Raw genomic sequence first — 27,976 nt, 5'->3', positions numbered from 1 at the left:
GATCTATGTCTGGAAATGTGTACAATGTGCTTTTTTGCTCCTGATAAAACAGGTAGAATTAAGAAAGAAAACAAAAACAGATGTAACATAGAACTAAAAGCTAATTGGAACCATATATTATTGGATTGTGTTAAGATGAAACAATTTTGGGAGGAAATTCAGTATTTTTGCGTGCTCTGTGGTCAGACAAATTTTTCCTTGCATAGTATTTAATTCTGTTCGATGCTGCTATGCCCTCAATTATTAACAGTGATCAATATGATGTACTGCTGACTACTCTAGCTGTTTATGGAAAATCATTACCAGACACTGGAAGAAATGTGTCTCTCCTCTTTCTGAAGACTTTCTTCAACTTATGGAAGAGGTAATGAACAAAGAAATTAAAACTAAGAGACCGAGATCATCTCAGGAAACCAAATATTATAACCCATGGCTTATTGTTCAACAGTTAACAGAAAATATGAATCAATGCCTTCCCATTTAGCATAACATACTTAAGGTCACTGCATAATGGAAACTGTGCTTGGTCTTAGGCATCACTGTAAATATTTAATGTGATTCTTATTGTATTATTTATTTTTCATTGAAATAGTTATGAACAGTTAGCTACTGTAATTTGTAAACCTAGTTTGAAAATGCTTGATGACTTCTATTATTACTGTAATTTTATGGAACAGCCAATAAAAAACTTTGGAAAAAAAACAAGTCTACAATTGCTTTAGCTAAGCTTTTTAAGCCTACTGTTGGTAAATGCAGTAAGTAGCTGCCATTTAAATGGCCCAGAATTTGAAATTAAACACTAGTTTCTTTCATGTAAGAAGAATGAGAGTGAGACTATCAAAAGTTCACTTATGACTGCACCACTCAATCTTGATACACCAGCAGACTTCACTAAGGAATTTATAAATATTTAGAATAATGCACAGTGCTGGCAGTCCCTACCAAAACCTAGTTTTATGGGAAATTCATAAACAAAGCAACATGATGGTCCACAGTCATAAAGAAACTACACACGAAAAGAAAGAAACTCTGCAACAAGTACAAATACGACTCTGTCATTGTCCATGTTGGAGTGAATTACTTGAGACGTACCTCCCTGGACTACATGAAAAGAGACATAGAAGAGCTCTCAGATCATGTGGCCCACGCAGGTATGACCCTAGCCCTGAGTAGCATCCTGCCTTCTCCCAGAATGATACCATAGTATACGGATAAAATGATTGACTTCAACAACTAGCAAAGCTTCTGGTGTCATTCAAAGGGGATCTAGTATCTGTCTGCCTGGGATGACATGATTGACAAACCACGATGCTTTGCCAGAGATGGTCTGCACCTGTCACCCCTGGGATTCAGGTTACTGGCTAAAGCTCTTGCCACCCCTATAGTGCCTTTTTTAGGCAAGGTTCAAAGGACAAAACCACCACTGTAACAGATACAAGCATGCAAAATCTGAAGGTAATGCTACTCAATGCTAGAAGGCTAAACCTCAAAATGCACTCTCTCGAGGCACTCCTAAAAATCAAGAACATCGATATCTGTGCAGTAACTGAGACCTGGTTCAAGGCTCCAGAGAGCACTCCTGTAGTATCAGGCTACAACTCTTACCATACTTTTTGGCCACCAAACCAAGACCGAAACACTAAAGGTGGAGGAGTGTCCATATTCACCAAGGATATTCACACCTCCAGGCTAGTTGCCTAAAACAATGCATCTGAAATTCTCCAGGTGCAACTAACACTAGGTAAGACTGCAATCTAAATTGTAGCTTGCTACAGATCCCGCACCATGCCCCGAGACTTACTACACCTTTCTAAACATACTGGAAAATATTAATATACAACCAAACACCCTAATACTGGGTGATTTCAACTACCCTGCCATTAACTGGGAAAACTACTCAAGTACTAACACCTTTTCTCAACGGTTCTTGAAATTCATAAATTCCAATGCCCTGGATCAACTAATCCATTGTCCCACCAGGGGCTCCAATATCCTAGACCTGGTCATTACCAAATTGGGACATAGATGCTCCACACCAGTGGTTACTCCCATAAGCAAATCACCCTTGACATCCACATCCCACTCCCACCCCCCCAGTAAGGAAACCTCCGTAAAAAAATTCTCCAAAGCCAACTTCATGCTACTCAAGTCAGACATGACAAACTTCATGACACCCATGCAGATGGGAGCTGAAAGTTCAACTGCTGAATCCTACATTAAGGCACTGTATAAGCATATCCACTTGTGCATGAATCGTGCCATCCCAAATAGAATCAAGATGCTGTCCTCCAAAAAAAGGAAGCCAATCTGGTGGTCCCCTACCATAAACAAACTATACAACAAAAGAAAGAAACTGTTGCAGAAAAGAGGAAAATCCCAGGATGCAAAAAGAAAAACTCCCTTACCAACCTCAGTAAGAAGCTGAGATCCCTCATAAAATCCTCCGAAGCTAGTTACGAAAATAAAATTGCCAAAGATTCCAAAGACAACCGTAAGGCATTCTATAGTTATGTCAAGAATCTAAATGGCAATGCTCAGATATGCTGTGAGCTACAACAGAATGGCATTAAATATACTGATCCCAAGGATTTTGCCAATATCTTGGCAGATTGATTTAGTGCCAACTTCACCCCCCCACCCCCTAAAGGGCCCATCTCAATACCAAAAGATTCTCATATTCTGGTAATCACGGCCACACAGGTAGTAACCGCACTCTCCAAAGCTAAGAATACAGCATCCATGGGACCAGATGACATCCCGGGCTGTGTATTACATGAACTACAAAATGAACTGGCACCTCACCTAAGTGTCATGTTTAATCATAGCCTCACCTCAGGCTTTGTGCCCATTGAGTGGCCCACAGCTACATTTATCCCACTCCACAAGGGGGATCCACCTTAGATCCCGGGAACTAATGTCCCATCAGTCTGACGAGCCTGATTTGCAAGGGCATGGAATGCATTATCATGGAACTTATAAACAAAGACAATGGCAACATTCAAACACTGGACCCCACCCAGTTTGGTTTCATGAAGGGCCGATCTTGTCTCCTGAACCTGACTGACTTCTTGGAATCAGTCTCCAGAGCTGTGGATGAGGGTAAGGCGATCCACACAGCCTATCTGGACCACGCCAAGGCCTTCAACACCATCCCCCACTCTGGAATCATAGATAAACTTACTAAGCTGGACATAAATCCCTATGTCTCTTGATGGGTTGCCAGTTGGCTTACTGACAGAACCCAGACTATAAAAGTAGCCGACTCCAAATCCAGCTCCAGACAAGTGACAAGCGGAGTACCTCAGGCTTTAGTCCTGGGACCGCTCTTGTTTGGCATCTAATTCCCTGAAGTACAGGCCAACAGTAAGGGACTCTGGCTAACAAATTTTGCAGATGACTGCAAACTGTGAGCCATTATTGAAGCCCCACATGATGTGACTATTCTACAAAAAGGCCTTACAGAAACAGATGCTTGGTGCCAGAGCCATGGGCTCAAGCTTAATGCCAAGAAATGTATAGTTATCCCCTTTGAGAAAAAACATGCACCCATGAATTACCACATAGGTGGCAATACACTAAATACCGAAAGTGTGATGAGAGACTTAGGGACACAGGTGGACAGTGGTCTCACCTTCAATAACCACATTGCCACAACAGTCAGGAAATCCTTCTATGTGGCACACCTCATCATGAAGGGCTTTTCATCCAGAAAAAAAGGAGGTCATTGTCCCACTGTACTCATCCCTCATTAGACCCATTATAGAGTACAACGCCCCTTTTGGTATGTACCTCATAAGACATCTGCCAAAGCTGGAAAGGCTGCAGAAATACCTCACTAAAAGGAATCACAGGCCTAAAGCAGATGCCCTATGCTGACCATCTAAAAAACTCCAGCTATACTCTGTGGCATATCGCCTACTCAGAGGCGATCTCTGCTTAACATACAAGGCCATGTCAAACCCTGAGCTGTTGGACATGCTCCACTTAAAGAAATCCCAATCCCTCAGAGCCACATGCTCCAGGGATCTAAATCTTGTCATAATGAACAAAACATGCTGGAGAGATAGGTTCCTGACCCAGAGACTCCCCAAACTCTGGAATAGACTGCCCATACATGTCAAGCAGAGCACCTCCTTGGCCCTCTTCAAAAGGAATCTTGACGATTGGATGGGAGATAGGAAATTCACCCCAGGGATCATGTCAGTCGCCCTGCTAGACAGGGGTCCAGGGAAGTAAATATTGTGGGAAGAAATATCCAGGGAATTGTTATGGCTAGGCTTGCATAGGCCCTAGGGCCGCTAGCCTAGTACCAGCCTATGAACCTTAAATTATTCAGTAGATCCAAAACCTCTGTTCCTAAGGATAATATCAACATTACAAAAAGACTGAAGAACACTACTGAGTCCACTAAAGGATCCCATGAATTTAGGCTGGCTTCTAAAGCCAAAGATAATTATAAATCCTTCCTTAGCTATGTTAGAAAATTAACAGTACCTTATATCATACCTTCACTCTCTTAACGCAAGAGTCAGAAACACAGCTAGAAAATGAGGGACGAAGGTCCAAAACCAGGGACAATTTTTAAATATTGGTCTTCTGCATTTTTAAAACATAATTGCTAGAATAGCAGGTTTTGCATTATCATGCATTTTCTGAAGGATAACAAAAGTCTGACTCATTAAGAGACTGCAATCCTCACTGATTTACTAGAAGAAAATAAGTTATGCACTTACCATAACATTCCATCTGTGTTGTCCATTTTTATTCTTCCTCAGCTGTAGGGTTCAGATTTCATCTTTGGATCCAACTTGTCCGTTATTAAAGCTTACGGCCACCAAAAACTCTTGGGCTCCTCCTTTACTCATAATGCACCACCCCCTAACATACCTCAGATCTTGTTTGCTGTCTCACATAAAGTAGAAATAATTACTACAACTTTCCTTACAGAAAAGATTATATCTGGAGCTCAATATTAAAGAGTTAGAGTGGTTTTCTTACAGTCTATCATTCTTCCAGAAGTGCAAAATGAAAAAAAATTGAGGGTTGGTGGGGGAAAGTTGAGGAAGAAAGAAAATTGACAACATAGATGGAACATTATGGTAAATACATAACTTTTTTTATCTGATTATATTAATTTTCATTCTATCCTCAACTGTTGGGACAGAGTCACTAGCTACCTAAAATCCTGGGGGAACTCTAAGGAAGGATATTCCTGAGCACAGTTGAGCCAAAGGCTGCTTTTCCACTCAATACCAGATCCAGTTTGTAATGAGTGATAAAGGTATGAGGCCTGGCCCGGGTTGCAGCTGTCGTCCACGGATGCTCTTCATAGAAACACCGAAGAAGTTGCCATGGGCCTAGTTGAATAGGCTCTTAAAGGTCTTGGTAAGGGTAGTTCTGGTTTATTGTAGATAAATGATATACAATCCATCAGCCATCTGGCTAAGGTTATCTTTGCAAGTGAGTTTCCCAATTTAGCATCCAAAAAGGACACAAATAATTGATCTGTCTTTCTAATGCAAGTAAAAACATAACTGTCTGTGAATATCTAATAAATGCAACATATATTCACCTTTGTTTGCAAATTTAGGAAAGGAAACTGGCAAATTAATGGACTGATTGATATTGGATTCTGACACCATCTTAGGAAGGAAAGAAGCACTGGTACATAATGTGACTTTATCCTTATGAAAGATTAAGTAGAGAGGTTTAGAGCATAATGACTGAAGTTCTGACATTCTTCTAGTAGTGGTAATATCCACTAGAAAATAGTTTTCCAGGTCAGTAACTTAAGATCACATCTAGCTGCTCGTTCAAAGGGGGAATGAATTAAGACTTGCAGTACCAAGTTCAAATCCCATGAAGGAGTGGGATCTTTACGGGGGAGGTTAGCAGGAGTGTGCCTCTCAAAAATACTTTATCAAGTTTAGAAGAGGCCACAGAAGAATTCTCAAATCCAATATGAAAATTAGAGATTGCTGCTAAATGAACTTTAATTGCAGAGGATTCATCTCCCTCATTAAAAATCATTGCCAAAAATTCAAGTACACTATATACTGAAGCTCAGAAAGGTTTAATGTATTTTTGTTATGCCTAGAAAACAAACCTTTTCCATTTACTCGTTTAAAGTTTTCTTGTAAAAGGCTTATAGGAAGATAAAAGAATATGACAAACAGGGGAAGAGAGCATTGGTTGTCTGGCTATCAAAGGAATTGGAGAAACCATGCTGTCAGCTTGAGGTTTGAGATATCCAGGTGAATCATGATTGTCGGGTGAGACAGGAGGTCTGGAATTGGATTCACAATCCAAGGTGGGTAAAGAAGATGAGACCAAAGAAAGGCGAACCAAATCTGTCATGGCCAGAAAGTGCAATAAGGATGACTTTACTCTTTAAATGGGCATTGCGCAGCTTTCTGTAAGAATTTCAGAATTAGCAGAATTGGGGGGTAGGCATAAAGAAGACCAGGGGCCAATCATGGAGTAGAGCATCCTTCAGTGATTTCCCTGGTGGGGGGATCAGGGCAAAGAAGCTGTTACACATGTTGTTTAGGGGAGATGCAAAAATAATTTCAGCAAGGCTGGCCCCACTGATGGAAATTAACATCTGTCATTTTCTTGTTGAGAGACCACTTGTGAAGTAAAATAATGGACCTGTTCAATTTTTCTGCTATCACATTATTCTTCCCTGGAATGTGTGTTGCTGTCAGAAAGCAGTTAGAAGAGATCACCCATTGCCACATTCTGAGTGCTTCTCAACACAAGGGGTAAGATCTGGTTCCTCCTTGTTTATTGATGTACCAAACTACTGACATACTGTCTGTTTGAATTGAAATTGCCCCTGAAGGGAGAGCATCCTGGAAGGCCTGCAGTACTAACAGCACTACTCTTGTCTCTAGTATACTGATATGCAAATTGGCCTCTTCAGGGGACCAAGTGCCTTGGACTGTCTTCCCCAGGAAGCACCCCCCCCACCCAATCTGGGAAGCGTCAGTGGTCACTATGGCCTTGGGTTGAGGGAGAATGTAGAAACTGATCTGACTAAATCCACCACCAAAGGTATTTCTTGCATGCCTGAGTGATTATTTGTGCTGACATGCACTGGTAAAGAATCGACCACTGTTTTGCTAACATCCATTGGAGAATTCTCATATGAAATATTGCTAGAGGGACCGAGATGATGGCTGATGACATTGACCCCATGGCTTGAAGAATTAATTGGGCTGAAATTTTGATATTGCAAATTATTTTTCTGACCTGGAATCTGAAAGTCTGTACTCTTGAAAGAGGAAGAGAAGCTGTCACTGATATTGTATTGAAGACTGCTCCCATAAATTCCAAGCTTTGAGTTGGTTGCAACTGAGACTTCTTGTAATTTATGTTTATCCCCACATGAGAACAAGTCTGGTTCACCTGATTTCTTGATGTTAATAGTAAATGCCTGGTCAGGGCAGTAATGAGCCAGTCATCTAGATATGGAAACACTCGGAATCCTTGCAGTCTCAAGTGAGCCACTGCTAGCATTTGGTGAACACCCTGGGTGCTGTGGTGACACCAAAGGGCAGTACTCTGAACTAACAGTGACTGGCTCCCAGCTGGAAGTGTAAATACTCTCTAGATTGTCTGTTCATTTTTATGCAATAGTACACATCCTGAAGGTCTACTGAGCACATCCAGTCATCCTTTCCCAGAAAGGGTAGAAAGGACTGAACCATGACCATCTGAAACTTTGTACATCGAACAGACTTGTTCAAGTCGCCAGGATCCAAAACTGGTCTCTAGTCCCCTGCCTTCTTTGGCACTAGAAAGAATTTTGACTAAGTTCCAATTTCTATCTGGTCTGGTGGGACCTCTTTGATGTCTCTTTTTATCTAGCAGCTTTTATATTTCTATTGCTGCTTCTTTCCTCAGACTGGGTGGAACATCAGGAATTTTGTATACATTTGGAGGTAGAAGGAAAAAGGGAATTATATAGCCTCTGGAAATAATCCTCTGCACCCAAGTATCTCTTGTCAAATCTAGTCAGGCTATCTGGTGCAGGGATAAATCGACCCCCAGTGGACAATTGGGCCTCCTTTTAGGAGCGCTGATAGGATCTGTCAGAGAAAGAATATTTGGACCCCTGGTTTTGCAGGCCTTCTCTGCCACATGGGTGTCATCATCCATTAGAGTGCCCCCCTCTGCCCCTATCTTCACGTGTCCTGAAAAGGACTCTGGGACTTTCTGAAACACTTTTTCTGACCACCTCATTGATTCCTAGAAAAGGATCTTGGGGGGGGTCAAAAAACATATGCCCACTGCACAGAGGGTCTTTACATCCTTTTCAGACCTGGAGAGTATGTCCTTCACTTTTGGGCCAAAGAACAAATTGCTATCAAAGGGTGCATTGACGAATGAGGACTTGAAAGACTCCACAAAATCACATAAGTACAGCCAGGCATGCATATGGATATGCCTGAACCCGCTGCCCTTCAGCAGCATGCAAGAAAAGCCTTATGGATGAATCTGAAATGGATTGGAGGGTGTCCAACTGAGAGGGCACAGAAGATTGAGCCTGAGCAGTAATGGTCCCAGAAGGGATTTTGAAAGTCCCTTGATCAATCCCCTTTGTAGTCTGGTAAAATGTGGCAAATTATTCAGTGAACTAAGGGCAAAGGTTGCTGATGGATATACATGCTTCCCAAATCTGTCCATTACCCTAGACTCCTTGTTAGGGGGATGGACAGAAGAACTTTATTCAGTGAGTTTCTTCTTGGTGGCCGCCACCATAATCATAGCATCCACAGGCACCCCCTCATTCCAAAAATCCTTCCTGACTGGTGGAGCCAGAATCCCATCTGGCCTGTTACGGATTGACTCAAGTGAGTCAGGTTCCTTCCATGCCTGCCTAGAGATCAAATCAATGAGCTCATTGGTAGGCAGAGTAACCCAGGAGGGAGAATGGCCAGCTCCAAAAATTTCCAGAAATACTGATTCCTCCAGTGAATGGTTACTGGAGGACCAACCACCTCTCTGCTTAAGGATCTTGAGAATGTCTCCAAATGACATGTCTTCTGTACATGATCATGCAGACCCTTCATCTTCATTGAAATCCGTATCCTCTGTGAGTGACTCTTGTGGGGAGTCCAAGTCTCTCCTCTTGCACTTTCTCTTCCAAGGGACTTCGTCAGTGGGATGATCCAGTGAAGTGTTGGAAGAAATTGTAAGACCATGTTGGGTGGTCTGGAGGCCTTGAGTTGACTGTCTCTCTGGAGTAGAATGGTGTGGCTCCAAGCACTGAGACATTTGGGAACAAAACTGGAGCTCTGAAGGGGCTGGATCCATCCATCTTGTCAGAATAGAAAACACTCTCTTCACTATCTCGAAGGCAGATCACTCTGGAGAAGGAAGGCATCTGGACCACTGTCTTCCTCTGCCGTAAGAGCAACTTCCCCAAGGTGGAAGCCAGAGCTGAGCTGTCCAATGCGGACACTCCAAGGGGAAGAGATACCTCAGAAAACCTCAGAGTCGACTCCAATGCCCCAGACCTGACAAGACAGCTTCAGCTCAGAGAGTCATCCAGACCTGAAGAAGTCAGAGCTGATGCACTAAGAGAAGTCTTTGGATCTGTGGCAGATGGACTCAAAAGGTTTGGATCCAGGGACTCTGAAACAACCTGTGCAATCAGAGAAGGAGCAGATAATGGTGGTGTAAGAGATATACAGGCTCCCTAACCCGAGAGAACTGGGGCCAGGAGAACACCTATCTTTATCTGTGCCAAGAGGAATCTTCTCATCATTCTGTCCACATCTTCCCCAGTTACACTCCTGGAAGAATGAAATGAGGCAAGGGAGAGAAACCTTGAATGAGGTCTCTCCAGGAAAATAGAGGGAACCCTAGAAGGAAATGGATCCAATGTCAGAGGATATCTTGTTCCCAGTAGTATCTTCAGATCTGAAGAGCTTGGATCCAAAGATTTTTTTTATTGGATCTAAAGGAGAGAGGATCTGAGCAGATTTTGGCTCTGATCTTTTCTTCAGTGGCTCCGAAGAAGGAACTGAAGTAGATGGTCTTGGAAATTTAGCCAATGTCTCCTTAATTTTTGTTTTGGGGGGGATTAAGCCCCAGAGATAGCATCTCTGAACAGGGATGGAAGCAATCCTTTTAAATCAATTTATTTTTTCTGTCAGCTATGGCCCCAGGATTGAAATTTTTGCAGATAGCACAATCTTCTTGTAAGTGTTGAGGGCCTAAACAATAAACACAAAGTATGGGCATCAGAGAACGGTAATTTATGCCCATGCTTTTGATATATTTTGAAGCCGGCAGGTCTGTTGTCAGACATAATGACTTCAGAGAAAAATAAAAAGGGGAAAAGACTTTTTTTTTTTTTTAATGTAAGAAAAAGAAAGGGAAAAGGAAATACCAGCAATGGTAAGAAGAATTCCACAATTGTGTAGAGTATAAAAAAGTTGTAGACTGTAGGGGAAAATACTAACAATGGTAAAATAGAATTACAGTGTGTAAAGGGTAAGGGAAATATATGCTATAACAAGGAAGAGAAAATATGAAGAAAAAAGCACTTATCTCAATTAACGCTTGAGAGTTCTGGCTAAACAGCAAACCATACCTTTCACGAAAAACAGCAAATAAGATCTGAGGGGTTGGTGCATTATGGGTAAGGGAGGAGCTCAAGAGTTTTTGGAGGCCACGAGCTTTAGTAAAGGCTGAGTCAGATCCAAGGATCGGATCTGAACCCAACAGTTGGGGATAGAATGAAAATTGACAACATCAGATCCACACATTTTACAAGAAACAGACAAAAACAGGAGGCAAAATAATTGGTATTCTGCAACATGAGAGGTAGTTTACAGCTATACTCTACATTGCTCTGAATTTATTCAAAATGATGGCTTCTATTCTGACCCAATAGACACTGCCAATATCCTTGCAAACAAATTTAGTGATAATTACCCTGATATTTCTTTCCAAAAGCCCTGAAAAAGAAGCTATATACTCACCATAATGTTCTATCCGTGTTGTCCATTTTCATTCTTCTTCAACCTATGGGTTCAGATCCGGTCCCTCAGATCTGACTCAGCTGCTACAATAGCTTGTGGTAACCAAAAGGCTCTTGAGCTTCTCCTTTACCCATAATGCAGCTTTCCTAAGTAGCTCAGATCTTGTTTGCTAATAGAAGTAAAAAATACCAGACGGATACAGAGAGACTATATTTGGAGCTCAGAACAAGTGAAGTGGTGACCCATGAACACCTGCTCTTCTAAGAGTTTTGAAGGTAGGGGGCTGGTGAGTGGGGAGTTGAGAAAGAATGAAAATGGACACCACAGATGGAATGCTATGGTAAGTACATCACTTCTTTATCTGATGTTGTTAATTTTCCTTCTATCCTCAACCTATGGGACAGAGTCCCCAGCTATCTTAGACCCTGGGTGGACTCAAGGAAGGATGCTCCTCAGCACCGTTGAACCAAATGATGTTCTACCCGTGGAGACCAGATCCAATTTGTAATGGGTAACAAAGGTATGGGGAGAAGGCCACGCCACTGCTGTACAAATGTCATCCATAGATGCTCTAGACTAGAAGACAAAACAAGTTCCCATAGCCCTAGTTGAATGGGCTTGTAAAGGTGTTGATAAGGTCAGACACAATTTGTTATAAATTAAAGAAATACAGTTGGTGAGCCATCTGGCCTAGGTTACTTTGGTGATTGGTTTACCCAATTTAATATCTGAGAAAGAAACAAATAATTGGTCAGATTTCCTGATATCCTTGGTTCTATGTGGATAAAAACACAACTGTCTGTGAACATCTAATAAATGTAATAAGTATGTCTGTGAACATCTAATAAATGTAATAAGTATTCACCTTTGTTCTCAAATTATGGAAAAAAATACTGGTGAATTAATGGATTGATTGATATTTGTCTCTGATACCACCTTTGGTAAAAACATGGATTAGTATACAGTGATACTCTGTGTTTGTCAAATATCAAATATGGGGGTTGGGAAGGCAAGGCTTGAATCTCTGAAATTCTTCTTGCAGAAGTTATAGCTACCAAGAAAACGTAGCTGCTGGTTCAAAAGGAGGTGTATGATAACCTGCAACACCAAATTTAGGTCCCAAAGGGGAGTAGGGTTTTTATAAGGGGGCTTTAAAAGAAGGGTCCCTCTCAGAAAGGCTTTGCAGAGTTTATCTGACACAACTGAAGCATCCTGGAAACCAACATGGAAATTGCTGCTAACTGGACTTTGTCAAAGATGATCAACCTTTTTTGAAAAGCTGGGCTAAAACATCAATAATATCATGAATGGGAGCTGAGAAAGTATCACTGTAATTCTGAAGAGCCCAGTAAACAAATCTTTTCCATTTATTGGAGTATAACTTACGTGCAGATGGCTTATGAGAGGACAGGAGTATGTGTTGGACTGGAGACGTGAGCATAGGTTGTTTGGTTATTAATGGAATTGGAGAAAAAAGGCCGTCAGCCTGAGACTGGGTATATCTAGGTGAATCATTCCTGTCACGTGAGACAGGAGGTCTGGAGTCTGATACAGAATCCACAGATGGTGAAGTAAGTGAGGCCATAGATAGGGGAACCAAATCTGTTGAGACCAGTATGGTGCAATGAGGATTACTTTGCTCTTCAACCTGGTTACTTTCTGAAGAAAATTTTGAGATTAATGGAGTCTGAAGAAAGGCATAAAAATGACTGGGGGCCCAATTCTGAAGAACAGCATACCTTGGTGACTCCCCACTTGGGGGGGATCAGGATGAAGTAGTTGCTGTACTTGTTTAGGGGAGAGGTGAAAAGATCACAGCAAGGCTGATGCAACTGATGAACTATCCTTTCTGTCACATTCTGATTGAGTGACCATTCGTGGGGTAGAATAATGCGCCTGCTCAATTTGTCTGCTATCCCATTTGACTTCCCTGGAATATGCATTGCTATGAGAAAGCAGTTGGATGAGATTGCCCATTGTCACACTCTGAGAGCTTCTCGGCACAAGGGGTAGGATCTGGTTCCTCCTTGCTTGTTGATATACCAGACTACTGACTGTTTGAATTGCAATTGTTCCTAAGGAAAGAGCATCTTGGAAAGCCTGCAATGCTAAGAGCATTGCTCTCATCAATTGGACATTGATATGCAAGTTGGCCTCCATGGGGAACCAAGTGCCTTGGACTGTTTTGCCCAGAAAATGCTACCCACCCTAGCTGGTAAGCATCCATGGTCACTGTGGCCTAGGGCTGGGAGAGAACAAATGAATGACCTTGTAGTACCTGATCCAATTAAGTCCACCATTTGAGATCTATTTTTCAAAGACTAGTGATCTTTATTTGAATCAATACTGGTTGTTGAAGGATAGACCATTGTGCTGATAACAGCCATTGCAGAACTCGCATCTGAAATCTGGCCAGTGGGACTAGCGTTATTGTGCCGCCATGGATACTAGAGTCTTAAGAACCAGCCCTGTGGAGATCTTGTTGCTGCAGATTACTTTTTTGACTTGGGATCTGACTGTCTTCCACTCTTGAAGGGGTGAATGAGGCTATTGTCTGTTTTGTGTTGAGAATTGCTCATATAAAGTTTAAACTTTGAGTGGGTTCTAGATAGGATTTGTCATAGTTTACAGATATCCCTAGACATAAACACATCTGGAGAACATTGTCTTTTGCCTTCAACAGTTGATACCTGTTCGGGCCGGAAATGAGCCAGTCGTTTAGATACGGAAACACCTGGAAACCATGCAGTCTCAAGTGAGCTGCTACTACTGCCTTGCACTTGGTAAACAACCTGGGGCATGTGATGAGACCAAAGGGCAGTACAATGAACTGATAATGACTGGCTCCCAGCCAGAAGTGTAAGTACGTCCTGGATCATTTGTTCATTCTTATGTGAAAATACACTTCCTGAAGGTCTTTCAAGCACATCCAGTCATCCTTTTCTAGAAACAGAAGAATGGACTGAACTGTGACCATCCACAACTTGATTTGTTCAAGTTGCTGAGATCCAAGATTGGTCTCCAGTCCCCTATTTTCTTTGGTACTAAAAAGAAAAATGTAGTGGACATTCAGGACTGCCATATAGTGGAACAGACACCAACCTGGATAACAATAGGAAAAACAATGCTCCTACTTAAGAGTGAACATGCAAACTACCCTACAAAATTATAAACCAATAACTTGCCTTCTGACGACGTATAAACTATTTATTTATTTGCAGACTAAGAAAGTCCACTGGGCTGATATGAGCCCATTTTCAGTGGAGGCATGGGGAGAAAAGCTCCACAAATAAAATACAAGATAATGGAAGTTAGTTAAAGGCCTGGGGAGAAAAGCACCACAGACAAAAATATACAAGATAGTAGGCAAATAGTTAAACATGGACATACAACTATACATTGGAATTAATACCGACCGACTTTATAGAAGTTTTGAAGAAAACTCAATTATGGCAATAGAACAAAAGTGCAAAAAAAGAAGGATCATTTGTTGCTAAACAGAGTCATAGTGGAGAACTGCAGAAAAGGGAAGAATCTAAGTATGGCATGGACTGACTACAAAAAACATATGGTAGTATCCCACATTCATGGATAAAAGAGTGCTTAAAAATGTATAAGCTATACCCTACACTGATCAATTGCATTACAGCGACCATGAAACAGTGGCAAACCACTTAGCAGCTAAGCCATGATAAAGGACAAATTATTATTTCAGGGACAAAAATCCAAAGGGGATATTCCAGGGTGACTCTCTGTCACCGTTTCTCTTTTGCCTTGCCCTTATCCCATTAAGCTGTCTGCTTAACATATTAGGTCATGGCTATAATTTGGCTCCCAGAAAGCAGCAAAGTGTAAAGACTTTTCATCTTTTCTTTGTTGACGATTTAAAACTGTATAGCTGTCATCAGATCAAGAACTGAAAGCACAACTGCAAGTAGTCAAAACTTTTTCAGATGATATAAGAATGTCATTTGGTCTTGATAAATGTGCAAAAGCAACCTTTAAAGCAGGAAAGCTACAGCACCAAGAAAACATCATCTGGGACAAGAATGTGATATAAAAGAACTTGAGCAAGAGGGAGTGTATAAGTATTTGGGAACTGATGAAGTATCTGCAATAAAATGTGAGCAACTGCAAATAAAACTTAGTAAAGGATATTTCAGCAGACTTAAATTAATCCTGAAAACAGCGTTGACATCTAGGAACAAAATTTAAGCTATAAACCAATTTGCTCTTCCTGTCCTAACATACGGTTTTGGATTGATTGACTGGCCCCAAAAAGTGTTGACTAGATTAGACAGGAAAACAGGAAGGATGCTTCATGCTCACCAAATGATTTATAAAAATCAGTGCATACCAAGATATATATATTCCTTGTTCTGAAGGAGGTATGGGCCTTCTTGAAACTAATTACATGTATAGATCTGCAGTCGTGGAACTGCATACATATCTGCTGACCTCACAAGACCCAAAGATACTGAAAGTTCTGAAACATGAGGAGAATAAATCTAAGATGACTTCCCTTCTTAGTCTAGCAGAAGAATATTGGCGTCAAGCGAGAATGGAAATAAAACTAGAAGTAGATAAAAATCAGGCAGCAACTGAATGTGTTAAAAACAAAAGAAAAAAATATAAGACGAAAGATCAGATGAGAAGGCAAGAAATGTGAAAAATGCATAAATATAGCTGCAAGTATAGAAAACACCTGGAAGAACCTCATGTTGATCAGGATCAAATACAGGAATGGTTAAGGAGAAGAAATTCAAACCAAAAGATGAAGGGTTAATATTGGCGGCCCAAGATAGTGGCCTACTTGCATGATGGTTTACAAAGTCTGTTGAACATGTGGGAGAAACAGACAAATGTAAGTTTTGTAAAACAGAACTGGAAACAGTTACACACCTTGTTGGTTGTTGTGACTACTAATGGGGATTGTGCAAATGTTATAATATTGGAGTAGCTGAAAAACACTGGAAGCATGAGCCACAAAGCATCATAGAAAATGATGAAGTCTACATCACATGGGATCACCCATTATCAAAAGTTCAAAAGATAAATGCGAGAAAAACAGATACAGTGGTTCATGAAAGCAGACAAAAGTAGCACTGATCATTGAAATCGCTACACCTAGAGACTACAGTGTCTTGCATACAGAGAGACATGAAGTCATAAAATATCAGGATTTGCAGGCAGAAACGAGACAATGTGGAAGAATGATACCCAGATAGTTGTAATAGTACTAGGAGCAACGGGTCTTATAAAAAAGAATTGACAATCTTATTTAAATATGTTACCAATATATGTAACTCCATATGAATTGCAGAAGGAGTCATTACTGGGCACATTGCGGTGCTGCAAAGAGCACTGCTGATTGACAAGAAAGACTGAAACAATACTAAACTCATGAACTTTAATCATACTTTGACTAAGGAATGGGGCCAATTCCCATCATGGTATTAGAAACCCAAAGATTTGGAGAAATTAAAAAAGACTGAAACACCTGATGTCCTTAATAGGTCATTTGCATCTATCCCATGTTACCTCTAATACAAGAGATTTTAAGGAATCACAAAGTGGAAAATCTAGCTTGGCTAGATTTTTCTTGTAGTTTTTACTGATCCTTCTCACACCTGGACAACATATATTTTACTTTGGGGCCAAAAAGAGATGTGCCGTCAAAAGGAGCATTGACAAATGTAGACTTAAAAGACTCCACAAAGTCACACAAGTGCATTCATGCATGTCTCCTGATGGGTACTCCTGAACCCACTGCCCTTGATGTTCCTTCTGCCACATTGGAAATAAGCCTCATGGACGACTTTAATATCGATTGACTTCCTCATACATGGTTCCTGCAATGGTATCCAAGAGTTCTTTTATCATATCCCTTTGTAATCTGGTGAAATGTGCCAGGTAGTTCAGGGACCTCTAGGTGAAGGACCCTGAAGCATAGACATGCTTCCCAAACCTGTCCATGGCCCTTGACTCCTTGCAGGGGGGATGAGCAGAGGAACTTTCATCAGCTAGTTCCTTCCTGGTGGCCACTACTACGAACATGGCATCAACAGGGGGCCCTTGGCCCAGAACTGTTTGTCTTCCAGAAAGGTTATAATTTTATCAGGCTTCCTTGGTATGGGCTCAATGGTGTCAGGCTCCTACCATGATCACTGCAAAACCAATTTGAGGAGCTCAGCAGGCGGAAATCACCCAAGATGTAGATGGGACGGAAACAAACGCTTCTAGGACACAGACTCCTCTGATGAAGAATTATTGGGATTCCAGCCACCTCTCTGTTTTAGGATTTCAAGAATGTCTCCAAATGAGACATCCACAGGAGGTGACCATGGGGATCCTTCATCCTCCTCAAAATCTGTGTCTTTGGTGACAGAGTTAGGAGAATCCAGATGCTTCCTCTTGCATGTCCCCTTCCTAGGGACCTCTTCAGTGGGATATTCTGGGGAGGTATCAGAAGAGGTAGAAATACTCAACTGGGTGTCCTGAGGTTTTGGTACCAGCTCTCTCTGTGGGAGAGTTAGCTGAAACTCCTGGTTCAGAGTGGGAGAAGATACGGAACCCAAAGGGATAGGGCCTTTCTGGGTCATGGAAGCTGATAGGGCTCTCTCCAAAGTCCTAAAGACTGACCTTCTCGGCGAAGGATAGGAACCTGGGTCTGAAAGGAGGACTTTCTAATCCTTGGTCCCACCCTGTTCTGAGGAAAGTCACCCTGGGGCAGAAATCAGAGCCAAACTAACCCTTGCCGTGGCCAACTGGGAAGTAGCAGAGGCACATACTTTCTCAGAAATGGATCCTGAGAGGTTATCTGAATACCCTTTAATCAGATCCCTCTGTAACCCAGAGAATTGTGTCAGGTAGTTTAGTGACCATAAGGAGAAGGTCGCTGAAGCACAGGCACACATCCCAAACCTATCACCCAAGACTCTCTGTTGTCGGGATGGATAGAGGAGATTTCCACAGCTAGTTCCCTCTTCATGGCCCCCGCCTTGCTCATGGCATGCACAGGCATAACTTTTGTCCAAAATTGTTTGCCTTCAGGAATGGTAATAATTTTGTCTAGTCTCCAGGGGACTGGTTCAATGGTGTCAGGAGCCTTCTATGCCAGCTGAGAGATCAACTCAATGAGCTCTTTGGCAGGGGTAGTCACTCAGGAAGTAGACGGGTGGGTACAAAAAGCCTCCATGTATAAGGACTCCTCAGATGAAGGATTGTTGGGCTTGCAAATACCTCTCTGTTTTAGAATTTCCAGGATGTCTCCAAAGGAGATGTCATCAGGAGGTGATCTTGGGGACCCTTCGCCCTCATTGAAGTCTGTCTCTTCAGTGATGGAGTCTTCCAGGGAATCCAAGTGCTTCCTCTTGCACAACTTCTTCTTAGGGAACTCCTCAGTGGGATGCTCTGGGGAGGTATCAGAATAAATGTGAATGCCCTGCTGAGAAGTCTGGAGTTTCAATACCTGCTGTCCCTGTGGAGAAAAAGGTTGAAACTGTATTCAGAGATGATGAGGTTGGGTGCTGAAGATCTGAGAGGGTAGGGGCCATGTAAGCTGCTGAAGCAGACATGGCTCTCTCTAAAACTTCAAAAGCTGACCTCCCCTGAGAGAGACAAGACTCCGGATCCGAGAGGGTGAGTTTTTGAATCCTAGTCCCTCCCTACTCCAAGGATATTCTTCCTGAGGCAGAAGCCAGAGCCAAAGCCCCTAGGATCCAGGAACAGCTACAAAAACTTCAGAGTCAAGCCCAACACCTCGGAGCCAACTAGGCAGCTACAACTGCAAGAGATCTCTGACTCCGACTGAACCAAAGAACTCAGATCAAATGTCAGATCCGATGGTAGGCTCCAGAGAGCACTGCTGCACTACCAGGCTATAACTCATACCACACTTTTCGGCCATGTAACCTGGACAGAAACATCAAAGGTGGGGGGGTGTCCATATTCATTACGGATATCCACACCTCCAGGCTAGTTGCTCAGCATAATGCATCCGAGGTTATCCAAGTGCAACTAACTCTTGGCAAAACTGCAATCCAAATTGTAGCTTGCTACAGATCCCCCACTATGCCCCAGGATTCCCACTCCTCTTTTCTTGATGTACTGGAAAATATTAGGGTTCTACCAAATACTCTAATAATGGGCGACTTCAACTACCCCACCATTAACTGGGAAAACTACTCATGTACCAACTCCTTAGCGCAACGCTTTCTGGAATTCATAAACTCCAATGCCCTAGATCAACTTATCCACACCCCCAACAGGGGCAACAATATCCTAGACCTAGTCATTACCAACATGAGTGACCGGTGTTCCACACCTGAAGTCAACTCCTCATTGGTCCGATCCGACCATAAGCTAATCACCCTTGATATCCACATCCCACCCCCACCCCCCCATTAAGGAAACCACAGTAAAAAATTTCTCCAAAGCCAACTTTATGCTTCTTAAGACAGAAGTAGTGAACTTCGACACCCATGCAGATGGACAATACAGTTACAACTGCTGAATCCTACACAAATGCACTCTATGAGCACTTACATGAGTGCATGGATCGTGCTATCCCAAACAGAACCAAGACGCTATCCTCCAAAAAAAGGAAGCCAATCTGGTGGTCCCCTGCCATAAACAAACTGTACAACAGAAGGAAGAAAGTGTTGCAAAAGAGAGTAAAATCCCATGAGTGGAGGAGCTCCCTGGTCAGCCTCAGTAAGAAGCTGAGATCCTTTATAAGATCCTCCAAAGCTAGCTACGAAAATAAAATCGCCACTAATTCCAAAGACAACCACAAAGCATTCTATAGCTATGTCAAGAATTTCAACGGTAACACCCAGATCTGCTCTAAGTTACAGCACAAAGGCATGAAAATTACAGAACCAACTGATATTGCCAACATCCTGGCACATAGGTTCAGTGCTAACTTTACCCCCCCTCACCCCCTAAAGGGCCCATATCTATACAGGAAGAATGCAGTGTCCCTGTAATCACAACTACGCAGGTGAAAGCTGCACTCTCTAAAGCTAAAAACACAGCATCCATGGGAACGGACAACATCCCAGGCTGTGTTTTACATGAACTTCAGAATGAACTGGCTCCTCACTTAAGCACCATGTTCAATAATAGCCTCACATCAGGCTTTGTGCCCACTGAATGGTGCACAGCAACAGTTATCCCACTCCACAAAGGGGGAGCCACCACTGATCCCGGGAACTATAGACCTATTAGCCTGACGAGCCTGGTCTGCAAGGCCATGGAACGTATCATCATGGAACTCATAAACAAAGACATTGGTAACCTCCAAACTCTGGATCCCACCCAGTTTGGGTTTGTGAAAGGCAGATCATGCCTCCTGAACCGGATCAACTTCTTTGAGGCAGTCACCAAAGCCGTACATGAGGGTAAGGTGGTTCACACTGCCTATCTTGACCTCGCCAACGCTTTCGACACCATCTCCCATTCTGGAATTATAGCTAAACTCAATAAACTAGGCATAAATCCCTACGTCACAAGATGGGTTGCCAACTGGCTCACTGACAGAACCCACACTGTAAAAGTTGCAGATTCCAAATCTGACCTCAAACCAGTGACAAGTGGAGTACCACAGGGTTCCATCCTGGGACCGCTCCTGTTTGGTATCTACTTCTCTGAAGTACAGGCTAACACAGAAGGCCTCTGGCTAATGAAGTTCACAGATGACTGCAAACTAGGAGCCATAGTCAAGTCCCCAAATGATGTGAACATCCTACAGAAGGGCCTCTCTGAGACAGATGCCTGGTGTCAGAGCCATGGCCTCAAGCTCAATGCCAAAAAGTGCAGTGTCATCCCCTTTGGTAAAAACTCTGTACCGATAAACTACCACATAGGCAACAATCTACTTAACACCGAATGCGTGATAAGAGACCTTGGGACCCAGGTGGACAGTAGTCTCTCCTTTGATAGTCACATCGCCACAGTAGTCAGGAAGTCCTTCTACGTGGCACACCTCATCATAAAAGGGTTCTCATCCAGGAAAAAAGAGGTCATCGTTCCCCTCTACTTGACACTCATTAGACCCATTATAGAGTACAACGCCCCTTTTGGAATCTACCTCACAAGACATCTGCAACAGCTGGAAAGGCCACAGAAGTACCTCACAAAGAGGATTACTGGACTCAAACAAATGTCCTACACTGACTGTCTCAAAAAACTCCAGCTTTACTCCGTAGCATATCGCCTACTCCGAGGTGATCTCTGCCAAACATATAAAGCTGTGTCAAACCCAGAGCTGTTGGACATTCTACACCTAAAGAAATCCCAATCCCTCTGAGCTACACAGTCTAGGGACCTAAACCTTGTCACCACAACAAACAGGACATGCTGGAGGGATAGATTCCTATCCCAGAGACTTCCCATACTCTGGAAAAGGCTACCCATCTATGTCAAGCAAAGTTCTTCATTAGCACTCTTCAAGAAGAATCTTGATGAGTGGATGGGAAATAGGAAATACACCCTGGAGATCACTTCTGTGTCTCTGCTTGACAGTGGCACAGGAAAATAACTTTCTTGGGTGGCGTAAGCCAGGGAACCTTGTTGGCTAGGCTTACGTAGGCCCTTGGGCCGATAGCCTAGTACCTACCTATGAACCTATGATAGAGTTATCTTCAGATATGAAACAGATGGAGCCAAGTCAGAGGAGGATGTAAAGGAAGGGTAGTTGATGTACAGAACTCCTGACCCGAAGAGGTAGGAGCCGAGGAAACCAATGGCATAGTTTGCTCCCATAGAATTTTTCTCACCAGTCTCTCCACGTCCCCTTCAGTCAAATTCCTAGAAGAACAGATAGACATAAGAGAAGGTGACTTTAGTCCTTCCAGAAAGGGAGGAGGCAGTCTAAATGTAAAGGGGTCTAATGATGGAATTAAGTAGGCTTGAAGTCAAATCAATCACTGTCTAACCCGGTGAAGATTTAAACTTGTCTGAAGTTGGATCCGAAGAAGTGAATGGATCCATATGTTTCCTTGTCCTCATTTACAGATCTGAGAAGGTTGTAGGATCTGAAAACATGTTTTTTTAACCAACGTATCTGACAGAGAAGTTGGAACTGACATAAGCCTCTTCTTTGATTTTTCAGAAGTTTCTGAGGTAGAGAAAGAAGGGCTAGATGATGTTGATTTGCCCCTTTTTTTTGTTGTTTTTTTTTTTTTGCTTATTGGAGGAGGAAGCTCCAGATAATGCCTCATTGAATGCTGTTGAAAGTAGATCCTTAAGAATCAATTTATTTTTGTTGTGTTCAACCAGTGCTCCATGGTTGAATGCTTGGCATATCGAGCAATCTTCCTGGAGATGGTGGGTCCCAAACAACACACACACAAGGTATGTGAATCAGAGTAAGGCATTTTTCTACCACACTTCCCACACTTTTTGAAGCCAGCTGGCCCTTTTTCTTTTTCTGCCATACTAAGGAGCAGAGAACAATTTAAGCAAAAAGACTAACAACAGAAAGGTTTATTTTAAGTTAAAAAGAGAAAAGGAAAATACCAACAATGGTAATAAGGGAATACCCTAAGTGTAACGGGAAGGAATACTAACAATAGTATTCAGAGGTACTTTCATACGAAAAAGAAAACAAAATAGCAAAAAGACAGTCGCTAGGTAAGGGATATAGGCTAAAGCTAGAAAAAAAATAGATAAACCCAAAAAAATTATTTAGAAGAGAAAAGACATTTTAAATTCAGTTTAATACACTTATCTGCCTGAGAGCAACTGGTCACCACGTCTAAAGTGAACAGCGGCAAACAAGATCTGGGGTAATTAGGAAAGGTGTATTATGGGTAAGGGAGAAAATTGAGAGCTTTTTGGTTACCACAAGTGATTGTAGTGGTTGAGTCAGATCCAAGGGACCAGATCTGAACCCATACGTTGAGGATAGAATGAAAATTGACATCATCAGATATGTCTGATTCCTTTACTCTCCCAATTATTTCTTAACAGCATTTACTGAAATACAAACTATGACTAAAAAGACTTCTGCAGGACCTGACAATATATCTGGCTGCTTAATTAATAGTGTTAAACATGCCATTGCATTCACATTCCTTATACTATTTAACCGAAGTTTAATTATTGTTTTTGCCCATGAGGAGCATGTGGTGATACCCTCCATAAGGGAGGCCTTTCAAACAACACAGGTAATTAGAGATCTATGAGCTTTATAAGCCTCATCTGCAAATCCATGAAAAGTACAGTTGTGTACACTTACCATAAATGTAGATGTTCGAGTGTATTCATTGTTGCAGTCATCACATTTGGGTTATCTGCCTGCAGGTAGCCCTCAGCCGGCCAGAATACCAGAGTCTTCAGATTTCTGCGTCAGATGCTGTCTCTTCTTCCATGTCAGGTGTATAAAACATGCAGCCGACGCCATTACATCAGTTTTTCTTGCCCTAGATGTCAGGTGTCCCCACAACAGGAAGCAATTAAATGGTATGGTACACCCCCATTAAAAAGCAAATGCACATAAAAAATAAATATATATAAAAGTACAGTTGTGTACCTACCATAAATGTAGATGTTCGAGTGTATTCACTGTTGCAGTCATTACAATTGGGTTATCCTGCTGGCAGGCTACCCGCAGTCGGCCCGAGTTCCAAAGTCTAGGTCCGGCATCGGTTGCTGTCACCTCCTCCCTGACGTCAGTGCACCAGGGGTATAAAAGTTGCCAGCCGACGGCATTTTCTTCAGTTTTTCTTGCCCCAGATGTCAGGTGCCTCTAAAAAGGTAGGCAAAATTATGCCAATAAGCATGCATACACAAAAAACAGCCTTTCCTTCATCTACAAGCAAATACACCACATAGGTTGTATAGAATAGAGAATTACAGATAAGTCCTAGCAAGGAGAAGGGGGATGGTGGGAGGGTAACCTGGACTGCAACAGTGAATACACTTGAACATCTACATTTATGGTAGGTACACAACTATACTATGTTCATCGTGTTTCACTGTTGCAGTCATTACAATTGGGTTGAATCCCAAAGCTAAGGTTGGGAGGCTGGCTAAATAGGATTAGGAGAGGCTATCAGGCCCTGCAGAACTGCAGTGGCAAAGCCTGCCCTGGATTTAGAGTAGAGAGGTAAGTGATAGTGCTTTGTAAAAGTATGCACTGAACTCCAAGTTGCAGCCTCTAAGATGTCTTCGGTTGGTACTCCTCTGAGGAAGGCTGCTGAAGTGGCTGCTGCTCTGGTTGAATGTGGCCTAATCCCCTTAGGCACTGATTTGCCATGCTGTGAATAGCAGAAACGAATGCAGTGGCCTATCCACTTTGAAATAGTCTGTTTTGAGATAGGCTTTCCTTGTAATCCTGCAGCATATGCCACTAGAAGTTGTTCAGTCTTTCTGAAAGCTTTGGTTCTGTCCAAGTAGAAGCGTAGCTGCCTGTGAATGTCCAAAGAATGCAGAAGTCTCTCACCCTTATTCTGTGGGTTTAGGTAAAAGGTAGGCAAATGAATTGTTTGGTTAAGGGCCACACTGGACACTACCTTAGGCATAAATGTAGGGTTTGTCCTTAGAGAAACCCTGTCTGGATGGAAAATGATAAACGGTTTCACAGCCATGAGTGCCTGTAACTCTGAGACTCATCTAGCGGTGGTTATTGCTAGGAGCAGAGCTGTTTTCCAGGATAAGAATTTTATATCAGCTGCAGAGGCTGGCTCAAAAGGAGGCAGTGTGAGTTTTTCCAAGACATAGTTGAGGTCCCAAGCAGGTATTGGTGCTCTCCTTGGAGGTCTTATGTTTCTGGCCCCTCTGAGGTACTGCCTTAGCAATGGATGAGAAAAAATAGGTGGTTCTGTATTGTAATGAGATGAAATGGCAGAGGCATGAATTTTAATTGATGAAAAGGAAAGGCCTTTATACAGCATCTCAGTTAAGTATTGCAAAATCCGAGGAATATTTGGAACAGTCGTGTCAATACCTAGTGCCTGGTTCCAAGCACAGAATCTTTTCCATTTTTCTGCATAAGATTTTCTGGTGCTAGGCCTCCTGGCCTCCAAAATAACATCCATCACTGCTTTAGAGAGAGGTGTGTCTTGAATGGCTGCATTATCCACCATGCTGCCAGGGGTTTAAGGTCCTGAGTTGGCTGTGCAGTATCTGACTGTCTTGGTGGGTCAATAAGTGAAGAATTTGAGGTAATGTCCAAGCTGGGCATTGAGACAAGCTCTTTAGGATTGGGTACCAGTGCTGATGGGGCCAGTCTGGGGCAATCAGTATAATTTTTGGCTTCGCTTGTCTGACCTTGAGGAGTACCTTTGGGAGGAGAGGCAGAGGAGGAAAGGCATATACTGTTAGGTTTTTCCATCTGAAAGATAGAGCATCCACTTTCCATGCTTGCTTGTGATAAGTCCTTGTGCAGAATCTCTGTAGTTGGCAGTTGTGAGGGGGGGGGGCAAATAGGTCTATGTCTGGGCATCCCCAGTTCCTTGTTATCATGCTGAAGACTTGTGGATCCAATTTCCACTCGTGGGGATCCATTAGGTTTCTGTTTAGTTCGTCTGCCAGAGTATTTATCCTTCCTGGCAGGAATTGTGCTTGCAGATGTACTTGGTAAGTCAGTGCTGTGTCCCACAAGTTCATGGATAGTCTGCAGAGGGGGTAGGAATGCGTGCCCCCCTGCTTGTTTATGTACCACATGACTGTAGTATTGTCCGTCTTTATCAGTAGTTGTCCTGGATGAAGTTGATCCTTGAAGGCTGTCAGGGCATTCTGAACAGCTAGCATCTCTTTTTGATTGATATGTAGATGCATTTGACTTGCGGACCATGTGCCCTGAATACATCTTCCTGCCATATGGGCCCCCCAGGCATAATCTGATGCATCTGTTGTCAATGTCTGCCTGGCTGTGGGTAAGGTGAATGGCTGTCCCATGTTGAGGTGACAGGCTTTTGCTCACCATTGAAACTCCTGTTGCAGGCAGGGAATAAGAGTAATTATTGTTTCCAGGCTGTGGCAATGTTGAGTCCAAACACTTTTCAGATACCATTGAAGTTTCCTCATATGCAGTCTTGCATATGCAATTAGCAGTATGCAGGATGCCATGAAGTCCAAAGCCTGCAGAATTTTTCTTGAAGATAACTGGGTCTTTGTTGCCAACATTTTGAAATAAGTAGTCAGTTGTCTGTGTTTGTCTGGCGTGAGATAAGCCATCTGGGCAGTTGTATTTAAGCTTGCACCCAGGAATATTATCTCTTAAGAGGGTACGAGCTTTGATTTCTTTTCGTTTACTGTGTACCCTAGACCTGTTAGTAATCTTTTTACAAATGCCAGATGCTGTAGTAGGATGTCCTTGTTCTCTGCTTGAATAAGGCAGTTGTCCAAGTAAGGATATATTTGTATTCCTCTTTGTCTGCAAAATACAATTACTGGTGCCAGGCATTTTGTGAAGACCCTGGGCGCAGTAGATAAGCCAAAGGGCAGAGCAGAGAATTGGTAGTGCATTGAGCCAGCTATAAATCTGTGGTATCTTCTGCATGATATGCAGTGCTCCCCTGCTATTTGCCACATAAAGCAGATGCCAGCAGCCCCTGTTCTATCTCTACAGCTATCCTCAGCCTGTATACTGTTTCTGTGCTATTCTACCATTCTAATTTTTCTCCTCTCCGGACCTTAAGCCCAAACCCTCTCTCAACTGCATTTCTGCCTATTCTTACTGACTAAAGTCTCCCACTTACTACCTTAAATATACTACTATCTCTACTTTGTTTTTCTCCTGCTCCTCGCTGCTAGTATATCTTCTCTCCCCCTCCTTTTCTCTCACTGTCTAGTCCATCTCAGCCTTTCCTCTCTGACTTTCTGTAAGTATAGCTGTCTATGTAATTTGTGCCCTGTGTGGTCCTCCAAACCTCTCTGCTCTTATTTGTATGCTAACTATTCTCTCAGCAATACTATATACTCACCATCTACTTGCCTTCTACTCTTCTGATTGTTTCCAGGCAGACCTGCCTTCTACCTTCCTTTGGCTCTTCCCGCTCCGTTCGCCCTGCGGGCTCACTCTGCTTCCCTACCCTACCCCCAATTCCCACCCACCCCCAGTACGTCTATCTTTATACCTATTAGGCCACTCCCTCCACCCACACCCTCCAGCCTCACCTAATTAACTCATCACTTAACACCCAATAATTACTCACTCCTATCTCACCTACTCTCCTGCTTAACCTATCTACTTCACATAAAACCATAGTTCGTAAACAACTATCACCAATACCTCCCTAACATAGATACACTGCTGCAGTGTTACTCTTGATATAAATTATGTGCACTAAACCATTAACCTTTACAACTCTATTACTACTACCTATCTGCCTTTCCTACATACACTATCTCACCATACCTCTTTATACCAATCACACACCCCCATCCCATTCTACCACCTCCCCACCCTTACAACTAATTCACTCCTCATTCTTCATATCCCCTAACCTCTACTCCCCCAACAATTCCTTGCTCTTCAACTACAAATTCCTATCCCACCCCAGAACCACTAATCAAATAGATACCACTCCCATCTCAACACACTCCTCCAACTGCAAACCCAATACCAAGTTTCTTAAACACCTCTCTTACCTCATACACCACATTATCTCCATACTTACCTCTGGAGATATACACCCAAATCCCGGCCCTTCTGCCACTCCCATCTCTCCCTCCCCATCTCCTCTACCCCCACTCAATTAGTAGGCCCCTCCATTTCACCACACTCAATGCCCAAAGCATATGTAATAAAATCCCACTACTTCATGCCTGGCTCCATCATAACAAACCTGATTTTCTTTCCATATCAGAAACATGGCTCAAGCCACACATTAAAGACTCAGAACTTACTCCACCTAACTATAGTATTATCAGACATGATAGAACTCATAAAAAAGGAGGAGGTGTAAGTCTCCTCTTCCCCTCGACCCTCTCAGTCACCCCCTGCTCTAAACATGTCCCCAATTTTG

The sequence above is a fragment of the Protopterus annectens genome, chromosome 14.part0, assembly GCF_019279795.1.
Source record: "Protopterus annectens isolate FY-2018-M chromosome 14.part0, PAN1.0, whole genome shotgun sequence".
Taxonomy (NCBI): Eukaryota; Metazoa; Chordata; order Ceratodontiformes; family Protopteridae; genus Protopterus; species Protopterus annectens.
This window is presented reverse-complemented; position numbering follows the sequence as displayed.